Raw genomic sequence first — 17,705 nt, forward strand, 5'->3', positions numbered from 1 at the left:
CGTTCATGTATTAACGCACCCGGTACTGTTTTTGTACCACCCTGCTGCAAAGCTCTGTGTCAGCCACACAGATGCAGCTAGTGGAAGGGTAGACCCAGGGGACGAAAGTTTGCCAGAAGCAACCAGTTTGGAAATCTAACCCCCTAGTAGATACAGGTTTATTCAAATATATTTTTCAGGCTACTTTCTCTTACCAGACATCCTGCTTAATTCCTTTTCTCAATTACTCTTAAGGTGTGGCTGTACAATGTCCATAATCCCTCATTCATAATTCCAAATCTGGAAAGCTCCAGAAACTGAAAGCTGATGTCACCTAAGATGGTGCCAAAACTTTAGCGTCAAAACCTGACCGAAATAACATGTGATTATGACTCCTCATAGTCTACACTTTGCCCACTTCATGTGAATATTCCAGTGTTGCACACATATGAACATTAATTGTACTAAATAATAATATATTTAATGATAGGCATGCCACAGACTATACTTCAGTGTTATATAATATATGGCATACATGCTATATTAATTTCCTAGACTTTGAAACAAAATCTGATTTTCGAAATACATCTGACTCTAAAGTTCAAGCACTATAGAATGGCACTATATGGTGAATCTAGGCCAAATATGACTGTGAAATAATTCAGTGCAATTATTTAAATATCCAATAAATAAATATCAAATTTAAGATTAGACATTTTCTGAGAGCTAGTCTCATAATGAATTTAGTAATAGCAATCATTCTGTGTTTATCTTGTACAAGGTACTTGCATATAACTCCCATAACAACACGTGATGTATTTTTATTTTCACTATGTTACTGATGGATAAACATGTTGAATGTTTCACTTATAGCCATTCAGCTAGTCAGTGAGGGACCTGGATTCAAATGTTGGTCCTTTAATTGCAGAGTCATGGCTATCTACTATAAGCTAAATTATGTCAGAATGATACCTGGCTAAAATTTCAAGTTCTGCGAGGGCAGGGATGGTGATTCTATTAATGCTTCAATTTACAGTTCATGGCACAATCTATGGAATATAGTGGATATTCAGAAAATATAATCGAATTAATGAACAATTTCCAGAGGAAAAGGAAAACAGATTTGTATCTTGTCCTGTTGAGAAAATTTTCTTTCAGTCTTTCGTAGTTTATTAGTTTGACAACACACATTAAGAGGCTGCTATTTTAGATGTTAAGGACAGGGTGAATGAGACAAACCCCTCTAACATTTGTGGAATGTAAAGCCTAGGCAGAGTTTTCAGTTGCTCTTCACCATGGAGAGAGGCAGAAATTGGAATTCAAGTCCTGCCAAGTGACAGGGACTTAGTAAACACCTCAGATTTCCATGGAAATTTTAGAATGCCAGTACCTAAGGAGTGGAGAGGGCTTCCCTTGTGGCTCAGCTGGTAAAGAATCTACCTGCACCTCACACGCTAGCAAAGTGATGCTCAAAATTCTCCAAGCCAGGCTTCAACAGTACGTGAACTGTGGACTTCCAGATGTTCAAGCTGGATTTAGAAAAGGCAGAAGAACCAGAGATCAAATTGTCAACATCCATTGCATCATCGAAAAAGCAAGAGAGTTCCAGAAAAACATCTACTTCTGCTTTATTGACTATGCCAAAGCTGTTGACTGTGTGGATCCAAACAAACTGTGGAAAATTCTTAGAGATGGGAATACCAGGCCACTGACCTGCCTCCTGAGAAATCTGTATGCAGGTCAGTTAGAACTGGACGTGGAACAACAGACTGGTTCCAGATTGGGAAAGGAGTACATCAAGGCTGTATATTGTCACCGTGCTTGTTTAACTTATATGCAGAGTACATCATGAGAAAAACTGGGCTGATGAAGCACAAACTGGAATCAAGATTGCTGGGAGCCAGTAACCTCAGATATGCAGATGACACTTCAGATATGGCAGAAAGTGAAGAAGAACTAAAGAGCCTCTTGATGAAAGTGAAAGAGGAGAGTGAAAAAGCTGGCTTAAAGCTCAACATTCAGAAAACGAAGATCATGGCATTTGGTCACATCACTTCATGGCAAATAGATGGGGAAAGAAAGGAAACAATGACAGACTATTTTTGGGGGCTCCAAAATCACTGCACATGATGACTGCAGCCATGAAATTAAAAGACACTTGCTCCTTGGAAAAAAAAAAAAGTATGAACAACCTAGATAGCATATTCAAAAGCAGAGACATTACTTTGCCAACAAAGGTCCATCTGGTCAAAGCTATGGTTTTTCCAGTGGTCATGTATGGATGTGAGAGTTGGACTATAAAGAAAGCTGAGTGCCAAAGAACTGTTGCTTTCAAATGGTGGTGTTGGAGAAGACTCTTGAGAGTTCCTTGGACAGCAAGGAGATCCATCAAGTCCATCCTAAAGTAAATCCTGAATATTCTGAATGTCCTGAATATTCACTGGAAGGACTGATTGCTGAAGCTGAGACTCCAATACTTTGGCCACCTGCTGCAAAGAGCCGACTCATAGGAAAAGACCCTGATGCTGGGAAAGATCGAAGGCAGGAGGAGAAGGGGACGACAGAGGATGTGATGGTTGGATGGTATCACCGACTCAATGGACGTGAGTTTGAGCAAACTCCAGGAGATGGTGATGGACAGGAAGGTCTGGCATGCTGCAGTCCATGGGGTTACAAAGAGTCAGAGATGGATTAGTGATAGAACAACATAAATAGATAAAGTAGAAACTGACAGGATTAAAGAATAAAATGGACAACTCCATAATTATGACTGGAAATTTTTTTACATTCCTCTTTTAGTAATTGATAGGAAAATTAGTAAAATAAAAAAAGAATAAATAACAATATAGCATGTTTTAACAAACCTTCAACTTATTTGACATAATTGACACCTATAGATGACTATAGCCAACCACTGTAGAATATACATTTTTTTAGATGCATGTGTAACATTCATTATAGAGATAAAAACAGAAAGCAATGAAATAGACATCAGAAACAATAAACCAAATTAACAAAGCCAAAAATTTGTTCCTTGAAAATACTAAATTTTAAGAATATAGAATTTGTAAACTCCTAACAAAACTAAGAGAGAAAAGACAAATTACCAATATTAAAAATGAAAAAAGTGGAATCACTATATATTCTGTAGACAGTGAAAAGATAAAAGATTATATGAGTAACTTCTTGCCTATCACATTCAAAGACAAGGATGAAATGGAAAAATTCTTGAAAAATACAACATACAGAAATTTACATAGAGCAAATCGAAAATCTGAATAATTCATGTCTATTAAATTGAATTTGTCATCAAAAGCCTTTTCACAAAAAGATTAGCTTAAAAAAATACTATATGTACATTTTTAAACTAGTTGATAGTGTTACCTTATTTTTTTGTGTAAGTCTTTTTCCTATAAATATCCTTTACCTGGTTAGTTTGGGAAATCTTTTTCTTTTCTTCATAGGTATTGCTAAATTAAAATTTAGTCCGGTTTTCCAATGATAAAAATTGTACAGTCTGAAAGGTGAGTGCTTGTTTTTATTTTCCTGAAGCCAAGCAGCCACTCTGAATGTGAAACATTTTCCTGTCTCGCCTGCCATCTGTTGCCGCATAAAGAGCTGTGGCAAAGTTTTGAAGGGACATCTAGCTAATTTTTGCAGGGATATTATGAACGTTTTAGAGGATGATGGCTGAAGGGAAGTTTACGGAGCACTTGATCCAATCCTTTAATTTTCAGTTGAGATATAAAGATTTAAAAAGATTAAAGTGACTTCTTTAAGGTCACAAAAGGTCACACAGAAAAAGAAAGAAACAAACAAAAACCGTTACTAGAATCCAACCCTCATTTTATAGTGTTCTTACTCAGTCATGCTGCTTTTATGTTGTTTGTATCTTAGATTTTAACAGCCTTTCTGATGATTACTTAAGAGAAGTAGACTGAAACTAACAAATTAGCATGTATAAGGGTGCTTCTGCAGAAAAAGAGAGAGATAAAAGTGAAGAAACGTGAAAATAAAGTGAAGTAGTGAACAACACGGGCTCCCCTGGTGACTCAGTGGTATAGAATCCGCCTGCCAGTGTAGGAGACACATATTCGATCCCCGGATCAGGAAGATCCCCTGGAGAAGGAAATGGCAACCCACTCCGGTATTCTTGTCTGGGAAATCCCACGGACAGAGGAGCTGGTCCATGGGGTGGCAAAGAATCGGACATGGCTTAGTGACTGAGCAACAAACACAAGTGAATGATATAAAACTGTAAATATTTTATTTGCTAACATATTTCATTGAAAATATTTAAGTCAAACACTATTAAGATTTTCTTGTTTATTTGAAATCCTATACCATTTCTATCAGAAATTCCATGGTTCTTCTGTCCATGGGGATTCTCCAGGCATGAATACTGGAGTGGGTTGCCATGCCCTCTTCCAGGGGAATCTTCCCAACCCAGGGATCAAACCCAAGTGTTTCCTGCATTGCAGGCAGATTCTTTACCATCTGAGCCACCAGGGAGCCCCAAGAATACTGGAATGGGTAACCTATCCCTTTCCCAGGGCAACCTCCTGACCCAGGAATCAAACTGGGGTCTCCTGCATTGCGGGTGGATTCTTTATCAGCTGAGCTATCCAGGAAGCCCTTAGAATCCAAATGTTGAAACCCTTTAAGTTTATATTTAAATTTTTTTCTTGTTAGAGAGAAATTTATCATATATTTTCAGCTAGAGTTTTCCTTAGAGTCTACATAAGACACAGTATGTTATGACCTTTCATCAGTTATCAATCAATTTCAGAAGGGTACTGTCCAGTTTCTAAAGTACTTTTAGATTTAAAGGGTGAAAATACATCATACACATATTATCATTGCCAGGCTACAATAAATATGAATTGGTTTTTCCCCCTCTTCTTAGTTATAGGAAAGAAAAACATGATGGAATTCTTCTACCCATAGCCGCAAGCTTTGGGGGAACCCTCTACAGTTGGCAAATAGAACTGGTTTCAATATCTAAGCAAAAATTGTGAACCAGGATTGTAATCTATTATAGTATTACACTGACATTGTACTTTTATTTTCTGTAAGAAAGGTGTTCTTCATATATCTTTCTTGAGGTTCACTTGAATTTCCTTGGCTACTCTGGCTGTATTGCAAGTAATATCACCTTCATTTAGATATACTATTGTATTCCATAAACAAAACATTTATTCTCTTTTGATGTCTTTCTGCAGTGAGCTGTTCATCTGACTTTAGTGATGAATTTTCCTTTTGGTGAATTTCTAAAGTACATAACTGCTTTTGAAAATGACTGATTTCTAAGCATCAAATAGAACAATTGATGAGTTTTTATTTCATAGAGGAAAAACATTCTGTTGTTGACTCATAATGTTCAAGTTGTAAGAAGTTCAAAAGGTGGTAATCAGCCTTCCACCTTTTTACTATTAATTCTGGATAATGTAAACATTGTTTTTCATATATGTCATCAATGAAGTGTACCATTTTATAAATCTTAAGTTTCTCTCTTTCTTTTTTCATTCTTTAGGATCCCAACTATCCCAAATAGTTCATGTAAATATGTAGATGAGGAATAATTGTATACTTTCCCTTTCTATTTTGTAGCATGCTCGAACTAAAAGGGTAGACATTGCTGGATATGACTCACCAATGTGTTACTAAAAGGCAAAATTGTGCTAAGAATTCTGAATTTCCTCTTTTTTGATATTATAGAATACTGTACATTTTCTGGCATATCTAAGTATGAAATTCACATTTCAAAGTCTGGAAATTTAGCCATTTAAATTTTTCCTTTGTGTCTCTAAAATTACTACACTTGTCCATCATCATTTTTCCTGAAATATTTCAAGTCCACCTATTTTATCTCAAAACACTTTTACAGTTTACTACCTAATGACTTTTCTGTGATCTCTTCTGAAATTTGTTATCTACTAATAGTGGCCCTGGTGGTGAAGAACCTACCTTCTAATGCAGGAGACTTAAGAGACATAGGTTTGATCCCTGGGTCAGAAAGATCCCCTGGAGGAGGGCATGGCAACCCACTCCAGTATTCTTGCCTGGAGAATCCCATGGACAGAGGGGCCTGGAGGGCAGCAGTCCATAGGGTTTCAAAGAGTCGGACACGACTGATGCGACTTAGCACACATGCACGCGATGTATTATTAGCTTGTTCATAGTATCTTCTGTGAACAACTTTTTTCTGGGTCAGTAGAGGCTAAGCATTTTTTGAAAATAAATTTATAGTGGATGGTATTTCTCCAGTGATGGTTCCTTTCGTGTGTTTTGTCTCTGGGAAATTGTAGAATATCAGAGTTTAAGAAACGTTAGAGATGTCTTATAGAAACTATCCAAAGGGTGAGTCTTCTACATAGCCTCTTGCTGAAGACTCCAGGGACTAGTAATGAGTCTGTTCAAGTGGAATCCAATTTCATTCCAAGTAGTGCTCTGATCTTGACACCTATCTACCTTGAAATGGTAACCACTGCTCCTGAGTCAGTCTTTTTGAAACCACTCTAAGCACCAATTTCGTCTTTTTAGATTCTCTCTTTATCTATCTATCTATATCGTTATTAGGATACTAATTCAAATGAGCTTAATCAAAATGATATTTAGCTGTTTGCTCACGAAAGTGGAAATTCCAAGAGTGTAGAGTATGGTGGGGATCTGTTCAGCATCTTAGACTCAGCGAATTCAATAGACTCAAGTGATGCCTTAGGATGCACTCTCCTTTCATTCATTTTACATCTCTGCTTGTCCCTGTTTGGAACAATTAAAGCCTCTTACTACAGAGCTGTTCTCCATGTGGTAAGGAAAATGACTGACTTCCAGCTGTTTGTAATTGTACTTCCTGGTCTTACCAAAAAAGAAAAGTCTCTTAATACACATCACACACACACAGACACATTCACACTTCATGTAGAAATATTCTGGCTGACCTTCCAGCTTGGATGACATGACCAGGCAAATCATAGAGGAGTCACATGACTGGAGAAGAAGAAGTGCAATTCCGTAAGGGGAAATGAGATAAAAACGGAGGAAAGGAATGGGTGCTTACTATACTGAAAAGTATCCCTCTTGAAATGTGATGCTTGGGGAAGAATACAGCATTTCAAATGTAATTTTATGAATACAGTGTTCAGTGGAACCAAACTGTAATAGCCTAGATCAATTCATGAAGCCTATCATTTGTCAACTTGGTCATTCAGTTTCTTAAGGAAAAATAGTCACACTGACTTCAATTCTGAAAAATAAAAACCCAAACAAGCAAACCCTCAAACTTTCTTAGATTCTTATATGTCCCCATTCTGTTCCTTTGCCATCCCTCCTTTCTTTTCCTTCCCTTCGTCTATTATATATTGCCAGGCACACAAGCAAAAGTAATCTCTCAAGGAATTCAGAGTATAGAGGTGCGATGACCCAGAGAATTGTTATGTGGTAACTACAGTGCTGCAGGAAATATACCTAAGCATCCTCATGAGTCTGAGGAACTATTTGTACAGTCATATACATGAACCAACTAGAGAGCTTTACAAGTACAGCGACCACATCTCATCACTGGCTTTAGCTCCGTGCCACCTTTGCCTGAGATGATTAGTTCACACTTTACAGTGTCGTGATAGCTTCTGTTGCAGCAGAGTCATCAGCCACACATATGTGTATTCGTATATCCCCTCACTTTTGGATTTCTTTCTCATTTGGGTCACCTCAGAGCACTGAGTAGGATTCCCTGAGATATATAGTAGGTTCTCTGCAGTTGTTTTTATACATAGTATCAATAGTATATACATGTCAACCCCAGTCTCCCAACTCACCCTACCCACTTTTTACCCACTTGGTGTCCACACATTTATAGATGATCTTATTTGCAAAACATACACTAACATTGCAGTCTGTACCCCTGCTAGCACTCCGCAGTCACCTTACCCTGCCTTATTTTTTATGATAGCATACACTGATTTCTAACAGACTCTATTATTAACTTGTTTCCTGTGATTACTATCTGTCTCTCCTACTAAAACATAAACTTAAGGAGGAAAGGGAATGTTCTCTTTTATTTATTAGTGTATCCCCAGTGTTAAAAGAGCAACTTACACTGAATGAGTGAGTAAATTATATATATATATATATATATATATATATATATATATATATGTTCAGTGCATGGATTAAAATTTTGGATCTTTTCTCTGCCTTTTAATGATTTTTTTCCCCTTTTCAGGCATTTATAATTCCTATCTCAGACTTTCTACTCCTCCCTGAATATCTTCACTGGATTATCCCATAATAACCATCTCTCAAAACTGAAATTATCGTGTATTCCCTTTCCCGTGTCTTTGTCGTAAATTCACCATCTCAGCTAGTAATGACACTATTCACTGGACCACCCAAGATCAGCCAGTCCGCCTGAATTTCTCTACCTTGTTTGCAAAGATTTTATGAAAAGCATGAAATTTAGCCTCCTGAAATTCAGAAACATTATAAATCATTCCATGGTATAGCAATCTAGTGAAAACAAAATTAATCATAAAATTAAATTAAAATAAAGGAAGTGAATTCAGAATGGCATGACATCATTTTGTACACATTCTGGCTCTTGGCCTCACTACTGCTTTCTTTAGTTCTGCACATACTATCCCATTGGTAAGTGATACAGTCTGATATTAAATAATATAAGAACACCTGCTTTCATCAAGGAAGCGAGAAAACAGCCACCCCCAACTCATTTGTAAGAAAACTTGCAGAAAACCGAGCTGACTGTATTTTCTAGCTGTGTTTACATGACATGAACAAGAAGTTTAGCCACAAGAAAGTGGTATAAGCTGTCTGAACTTCAAAACTGGGATGAAGATCTTGCTATAACAGGAGTCTCCTACCCCTGAGCCACGGACCACTAGCAGTCCATGGCCTGCTAAGGACCGTGCTAGGCAGCAGGAGATGAGCAGGGGGCAGAGCGTCATCTGTATTTACAGCTGCTCCCCATTGCTTGCATTGCTGCCTTCCTGTCCGATCAGTGGCAGTGTTAGATTCTCAGGAGTAAAATGGCACTTGGAACTGTGCTTGTGAGGCATCTAGGTTGCATGCTCCTTATGAGAATCATCCCCAAACCACCACTACACTCCCCCACCCCCCTGGTCCATGGAAAAAATAATCTTCCATGAGATCGGTCCCTGGTGCCAAAACAGCTGAGTACCGCTGCTCTGAAAAACTCTTTGTCATCTCCTTTTAATGCTATAGGGCTTCCCTGGTAGCTCAGAGGGTAAAGCGTCTGCCTGCAATGCAGGAGACCTGGGTTTGATCCCTGGGTCAGGACGATCCCCTGGAGAAGGAAATGGCAACCCACTCCAGTACTCTTGCCTAGAAAATCCCATCGACAGAGAAGCCTGGTAGACTACAGTCCATGGGATCGCAAAGAGTCGGACACGACTGAACGACTTCACTTTCACTGTCACTTTAATGCTGTAATCCTTGCCCAAGGTCACCATGTTGGTTCCATCTGCTTCTGACTCAAACTCTAAAGGAGCAGAAAAGAGGCACTGACGCTGATCCAGGAAATCACCACCCATTGCCATGAATCTAAGTGACCATGACATCTGCCCCATTCAGTCCCTTTAGCCCCTTTTCCTATGAAAAGCTTGTCCTTGTCTATGGGAGAAGGTGCTTTTAGAGCAAGACCTCCTGCTTCTCCATTCCTTGGTCAATGAATACTTCTTCCGTCTCCTGCTATAAATAGTAATTTCTGGCAGGGAAAGAAGCGGACTTTATTGTAACAGTTCCTGTGTGGAGCCAGAAAGAAAACAGCTGAGAAATAGCAAGAAGAACAATGAGAGAGGGATCACAGAAGTTCTCATCTCTAAATCACAGTGATCTTACCCACAAAAGTGAAATGAAGACGAATGGATGTCTCATTTCATAGGGAAATTCAGAGTTTCAATTACTGTTTTCATGGAAGAACTCATCCAGAGAGAGAATAGGGAAGCAGAAGCCTGGGGAGAGGGATTACAAGTCCCATCCCTCTCCAGGTTGCTCTGAAGACTGTCCACATTTCCTGCTTTTCTAGGAAAATCTGACCTGCTTTCTGATCCTCACACTGGGTGTGCTTGCTCGAGGGTCTCCCCAGTTCCTGGAAATGACAGTCTGTAAAAGACATAGGTGTTTGGGAATAACAGGTTGAGTATAATATCGTAAATTGTTTTTAAAAATCACCTGAATTGTTGTGAGGATTTATTTCATTATCTAAAACTGGATTCTAGGGACAAATAATCTGTGGACAGGCACTGATCGTCATTGTTCTTTCTGATCAGAGATGAGAGAGACAGATGGCAGTGGGTAGATTCAGCTCTCCTCCATAACTGACTAAAGTTTGGATTGAGAGCAAAGGGCTACCCCAAGAGGAGTAAATGAATATTTGGGGAGAAGGACTAGACAACTCATTGTGTTGCCTATCACATAGATAAGCTCATGATAAATGGACAACTCTGGTCACTCTGTCACAGAAAAATAAGCTCCTATTACACCTTTGGCATAAACACCCTAGTCATTATGACATCTTCCAGGGTAATTTTTTTTAAAGTGCCCTACAGATAAAAACATGTATGTACATTAAAATGGTGTTTTAAATGCTTGTATTAGAATTCCCTGGGAGTGTGTCATGATTATCTTGTCCATATCGGCAGAATCAATTAAATTTGAACAAATCCAGTTTATCCTTTTGGCTGTCTGTGATGTGAAATGATGATTTTGGTTTAATTCATAATAAATAGTGCTCCTCCAGAAAGTTAATACATGCAGGAAAGAATAATTTCATTTTTTGAACTGAATTTGGGATTTAAAATTTTCTTTTTTTGAGGAAGAGCTGTTGGAAAATTGAAACTAAGCAGCAATAGCAAAAATAAAACTCATCTTTCCAGAGATATGGCCTGATGGACTGGGAAAATGTCTTCCTAATAAAATCAGGTGTGGGGTAGGGAGAAGAAACCCTCCCAGGTCACTGTGTCATTTGCATTTCTGGATAGGTGCTGGTTAGAGCACTTTAGGTAATAAACTGGTGAAGACAAGTATCCTCAGAGGCTCTAAATAGACTATCAGCCTCCACCTTTTAATGTGATCTAGTTAGAGGTTGCTGTGGCTTAAAACTCGACATTTAAAGAACTAAGATCATGGCATCTGGTCCCATAAACTTCATGGCAAATAGATGGGGAAACAATGGAAACAGTGACTATTTGGCTCCAAAATCACTGCAGATGGTGACTGCTGCCATGAAATTAAAAGATGCTTGCTCCTTGGAAGAAAAGCTATGACCAACCTAGACAGCATATTAAAAAGCAGAGGCATCACTTTGCTGACAAATGTCTTATCTAGTCAAAGGGACTAGTATGGATGTGAGAGTTGGACCATAAAGAAGGCTGAGCGCCGAAAAAGTGATTCTTTCGAACTGTGGTGCTGGAGTAGACTCTCGAGAGTCCCTTGGACTGCAAGGAGATCAAACCAGCCAGTCCTAAAGGAAATCAACCCTGAATATTCATTGGAATGACTGATACTGCAGCTGAAGCTCCAGTACTTTGGCCACATGATGTGAAGAGCTGACTCATTGGAAAAGACCCTGATGCTGGGAAAGATTGAAGGCAGGAGAAGGGGGCAGCAGAGGATGAGATGGCATCACTGACTCAGTGGACATGAGTTTGAGCAAACTCCAGGAAATAGTGAAGAACAGGGAAGCCTGACACGCTGCCGTCCATGGGGTTGTGAAGAGCTGGGCATGACTTAGTGACTGAACAACAACATCCAAAAAGGAGGGCTCTTCATTTTTGTGTGTCAGGGCAGGCTAGCATTGTGAGGAATGATCAGAACACAAGAGTGTGGAGAGCTCAGAAGGAAACACATTTCATTCAGATATTTAAACTATTTAAAAATTTTGCCTCAATTTAAGTGATGTTATCTTCCACTTCAGAAGGATTGCATCTTTTTAAAAAGTGCCAGGAATTCAGTTCTGATGTTTGAATTGAGCAGGTTTTGCTAGCATGAAGTCCTAACCCCTTGGGAAGATTTGCCAGTGGAGTATTAAATAATACTGAGACAATATTATTTGTGGAAATGTATTACCTTCCTGTTCTTAAAAATCTCTATCACCCATGCTGAATATAATGCATTGTTTTTAAACTGAACAGACCTCATACAGGGTATTAAAGTAGGTCACAAACTTGTTTCACTTGTTAGCCAGATTGCTTTCAGATCCAGCATTCAAAGCACGAAAGCATCACATGCTTCTGCTTCAAGGCTGCATGTACAGGAAACGAAAGCCCTCAACACAGCTTGGTAGCAGAGGATCCAAATCAGAGTAAATTGTGTAAATTATAACTAAATTGCAAAGCATTTGGACAAAGCAGGCATGCTAGTCTAATCAGGAAAGCGGTGATATTTACTTTTTGATAATGCAGGTTGGAAGAGGAATTGGGGGCAGGGAGGCGTCGCAAATCTCTCTTGATGTATTTCTGAATTTGGCAACCTGAACTGGTTTTGTCACATATTTGCAGCTTAAAAAGTATTTGACTTTTACAGCAGCCAAAGTAAGTATCCTTTAATCACTTTCAACCTATGAACAGATGGGCGAAGAGTGCTTTTATAAATGGAGCGTACAAAATACTTCAATATCAGCCAAAACTAATTAGTGGCAATATCTGAACCAAACTCTAAAACTGATTTAGTGTTTAATATATATTATCATATAAGCATTAGCAGTTGAAAGGAAATTCCCTGTTCAAATGTTTGCCAAGCTCAATGTCTAATATTCAGACATGATTAACTTACTAATTAACTTATTGTATCTTTTCTCACATGTAATCTTGCTTAATTTCTTCTCTCACTGAAAACTCTTTGATCTGACACCTTGATCATAGATTTGTCAAACCGCAAGTTAAAGATTTCAGTTCAGCTATTCAGCTCTGGTCTTTCTCAACCTTTATAGGGTGACTTTCAGAAGACGTGGCTTGGGGACAAAAGTGTAATCTCTTCTATGGTGGGAACTAGTGTCATACCTAGTTTCTAATGACTTATGTTTATGTTTATAAATACTTTCTAACAGCATTTTCAAAATTGAGATATAGTTGACATGTAATGACACATAGTTTCAGGTGTATAACATAATGATTCGATATTTGAATATATAGCAAAATGATCATAGAAAGTCTTGTTAACATCCATCATCTCATATAGTCACAGTTTTTTTTCCTTTGATGAGTACTTTTAAGATCTACTGTCTTAGCAACTTTCAAATATACAGTATGATATTATTAACTCTATTTACTAACTGCTGGACATTACTTCTGTAGAACTTACTTATTTTATAACTGGAATAACTATATCTTTTGGCCCAAGAGTTTTACAGGTACTCTTTAGTGACTGAGAATCTGTAGAATGATAATTCTTTCTGTATCAGAACTGTAAAATCTGTAAAATGATAATTCTCTCCATATCAGAACTGTTTTAAGACCTTATGAAGGATAATAAATTTAAAAATTACATTTGAAGAAGTAAGCAAAGGATAGTTCCTACTGATGCTCTAATTCAGAGGTGGTTACAGAGCCTCCATGTATCTGACAGTCGTAATACATTTCCCCATCTCATCTACTTACTACTGATGCTTGTACTTTTCATGAAGTTGAACATTTATGTAGTAGAGTCAGTTCATGTGGTATGACTGTCTTTTAGTACCCCTGAAACAAAGAAAGAAAAAAAAAAACCCTGAAGTCAGTCACCCAAATTATCCAAACCATTGAGGATTGGAGATTGCCAATGGCAACCTTTCTGAAGTCATAATTTTGTCCTCTCTTGGTTTTATACTGGGGTTCCCAACATCTGGGATCTAATGCCTGATGATCTGAGGTGGAGCTGATGTAATAATAATGGAACTAAAGTGCACAATAAGTGTAATTTGCTTGAATTATCCTAACCATCCCCTATCCTGGTCTGTGGAAAAGTTGTCTTCCATAAAACCAGTCCCTACCGCCAAAAAAACGTTGAGGAGCGCTGTAGTATCATACATATGATACATATCATAAGTTGAGAAGCCTGTACTCTAAGTCTTCTCCTTCTACTATAGATTGTTAAGAAAATATATTCTTTGTAAGGCCATCATTCTTTTGATGTTTCTTTCAGGGGACATAAGTCCCATATAAGTTGTACTAGGGACTTTGGGCAAGTGAAAGGTCGAAGCCACCTGTCGAAGTTATGTCTGAGTGGAATAATACATGTCTAGTGTGTATTTGATATAATAAACAGAAATATCAGAGTGGAGAGAAGTGGAATCCTCTATTGAAGACATACATATTCATTGCATAAGGCTTTAGTCACTGATCACCTTGTAACAGGGCTTCCCAGGTGGCCACTTCATTGATAGCTCAGTTGGTAAAGAATCAGCCTATATTGCAGGAGACCCTGGTTCAATTCCTGGGTCAGGAAGATCCGCTGGAGAAAGGATAAGCTACCCACTCCAATATTCTTGGGCTTCCCTTGTGGCTCAGCTGGTAAAGAATCCACCTGCAGTGCAGGAGACCTGAGTTCAATCCCTGGGTTGGGAAGAAGGGAAAGGCTACCCACTCTAGTATTCTGGCTTAGAGAATTCCATGGACTGTAGAGTTCATGGAGTCACAAAGAGTCAGACACGGCTGAATGACCGTCACTAAAGGTGGCCCTAGTGGTAAAGAACCCACCTACCAATGCAAGAGATGTAAGAGACATGGGTTTGGTCCCTGGGTTGGGAAGATCCCTTGTAGGAGGGCCCAGAAACCCACCCTAGTATACTTGCCTGAAGAATCCCATGGACAGAGGAGCCTGGCTGACTATAGTCCATGGGGTCACAAAGAGTCAGACTGAAGTGACTTAGCATGCGGTTTTGTCAAAAGTTTTCACTTTCTTCTCAGGTTCAAAGGATTTGCTAACAAAATAAGCCACTCATTATATTCAAATAAACAATACAAATATTTATTAGAGAACTATCTAGTCTACTTTCAATATACTAACCTTAAAAGAAAACAAGAAATAGAAACAGCAGAGGAGAGCAGTAGTATATACATCACCATATTGGATTTGCAGACGTCCAGACTTAGCGCTGGGAAATTCTGTGTGACAGCAGTCCGGAGTTCCAGTTGGGAAAAGGTCCCAGGCAGTGTGAACTCTGTGGGTGAGTCTTTGGACTGCTGTTTCTTGGCCCCACTTATAATCTGCAGGCCACAAACCAATTATTAGTTGACGAGCAAAAACAAAAAACAAAAAACCAGCAGCTCTGCTATTATGGCTCAGAGGATAAAGCGTCTGCCTGCAATGCGGGAGACCTGGGTTCGATCCCTGGGTCCGGAAGATCCCCTGGAGAAAGAAATGGCAACCCACTCCAGTATTCTTGCCTGGAGAATCCCATGGACGGAGGAGCCTTGTGGGCTCCTCCACAGTCCACAAGGTCGCAAAGAATAGGACAGTACTGAGTGACTTCACTTTCTTTCTTTCTTTGCTTTGTTTTGCAGATCTTGGAATGTTGTTAAATCCAGGGAGTGGTTGGCCAGACCTCCTCTAGGGACTTAACAAATTCCAAGGTCTGCTTCCTATCTATCTATTGTGTTTCTCTTCCAACACTCAGGGAAGTTGTGGCTGACACCCACAGCAATAGTCTGGGCAGTGTCTAGGTGGGTCAGAGGCAAGGTAAGCAGCCTGATCTGCTCCTTTGTCTCTGAAGCCTGAACAAGACCACCTCTATTTTATTTCCCTAACACACACACACATACATCTCAAAATAAGAACGTACTATTCACACTGGCAACCCTCAAGTTTTTCTTTTTAAAAGTCATCCCATAAAATCTTGGTCATGAGTGTCACTACTTGGCAGAGATAATTTACCTCTGAAATAAAATATTAAAAAAAAAAACAATCCGAGAGTTACTGTATTACCCTGTGTGTATAAACATGGGTATGTGCATCAGTGATTCATTGCTACAATAACATCGCAGGATGTAGTAATTGAAAACAGCAACTGTTATTTCTCATGAGGCAGTTCCAATGATGTGGTCCATACTCAGCTGATACCATCAGGGATCACTCAATGGGCCGCTCTTGTCTGTTCTCCTGTGGTCTCTCATTCTTTAGAGGCTTGGCTTATTCTCATGTACATGAAGAGTTCCAGGAGAATGGAACTGTGTAAGGCCTCTAGCAGCACATGCTAAGAACTGGCATAGCATCACTTCCATTGAATTCTTTTGGTCAAAGCAGTTCACAGGGCTAACCTAGATTCTTGGGTGGGTAGCTTGATTCCCCACCTGATGGGTGGGGCTGTAAAGTCACATTGCAAAGATAGGGACATAGAGGGGCATTAATTAGCCATCAATGCAATCAGTTTACCACAAAGTGTGCTCCTAATATATTTATATTAATAATATTTTAGTTGTTATGTATTTAACTTAAGGAGATTTTTCTTTGGTATCTTTTCGTGATGTGGACTTGGATACATTGGATAACTTTCAATATAGTAGTGCTGAGTTAAGTAAAACTGTGGACATTATAATGAGTTCAGGATCATGAGAATAATCAAGGAAAAGATATGGTCATGGGTGACAATGGCACATAACACACTTTATTTGGCTCACATGGACAGCTGTGAGAGAGGAAGTCCCTCACAGCAGAAGACCTACCTGGAGTCACCATTCAGAAAGGGACGAGAGTAAGGGACCTCCTGTGGGAGTGGAGGAGGGGGAGCTTACATGTCACAGCAAGAAGGGGAGTCTCTGCGGCAGTGAACTCTGATGGGCAGCAGTGGCTTGAAGTCTTTCATAGCCTCAAAGTTTGTCTTATCTTTGGCTAGTAAATGTTGGTTATAGTTTTATAGGAAATGCAAAGCAGGCAGGCTGTAACTGGCCCAAAATTATGGTTATTCAGGTCATATTTAAAACAGTTGGATCTTTAAGAATTTTTGAGTTTTGAACCAGCAGGCTTTTGTTTCTAAATATGGGATTAGAATTTGAATTGCAAAGAATTTTGAGAGGCTGCAAAGTATCAACAAAAGTCATAGGTGCCCTTAGAGTAAAAAAAAAAAAAAAAAAAAAGTAACATAGTCACAAATCACATTAAATATTAGGAATACCAGATTTTGTAAGAAGTAGGTCACAAAGAAGAGAAAAAATGTATAAGTATTTATAAGAAATATTTTTGTGTGATGTAAGGAATTTTTGCTTCCTAGGAAAACTGTAATAAAGGCTCTGAATGATTTTTCCCCTCTCCTATTAGGAGCAGACTATTATTCAAAAATCAGTTTTTTCAGTGTAACAGAAAGAAAATCAAATTTTGATTTTACTTTTTTGTGTGTTCCACCCATGCAACATTTCATAGTCAAGGATTCACAAGCATTTCTCTATTTGAGGATTAAACTTCTCCAAATTGACCTAACTACTATCAAAATTTGGTGTATTTCATAGCTTCTTTTCAAACCCATTATTTGTAAATATAATTCACTTTCCATCAAGTCTTCTATAAATTATTCTTCAGCTTCAAATTTCTGTTTCTTTTAACATTCCAATTGTTTAGAGATGTGTTGTTGATCAAAGTCCATATGACTAGGGCCCAAGATAAATCCTTTTCTTTTTCAATTGATTAAAAAGCAGACAAAACATATCCATCATTTTGTAAACATTTTTGCATTTCCTTTTTCTTTTAATTAATGTCATTCTAATCACTCATGTTAACTA

At 38.6% G+C, this 17,705-nt stretch overlaps 1 protein-coding gene across 3 annotated transcripts in view; it reads left to right on the plus strand.

Annotated features, from left to right (window-relative positions):
- Positions 1-17,705, plus strand: part of IQCM (IQ motif containing M) — a 486,441-nt gene that overhangs the window by 240,034 nt on the left and 228,702 nt on the right. The gene's annotated exons all lie outside the window — the stretch shown is intronic.

Source organism: Bos javanicus, chromosome 17 (genome assembly GCF_032452875.1).
Source record: "Bos javanicus breed banteng chromosome 17, ARS-OSU_banteng_1.0, whole genome shotgun sequence".
Taxonomy (NCBI): Eukaryota; Metazoa; Chordata; class Mammalia; order Artiodactyla; family Bovidae; genus Bos; species Bos javanicus.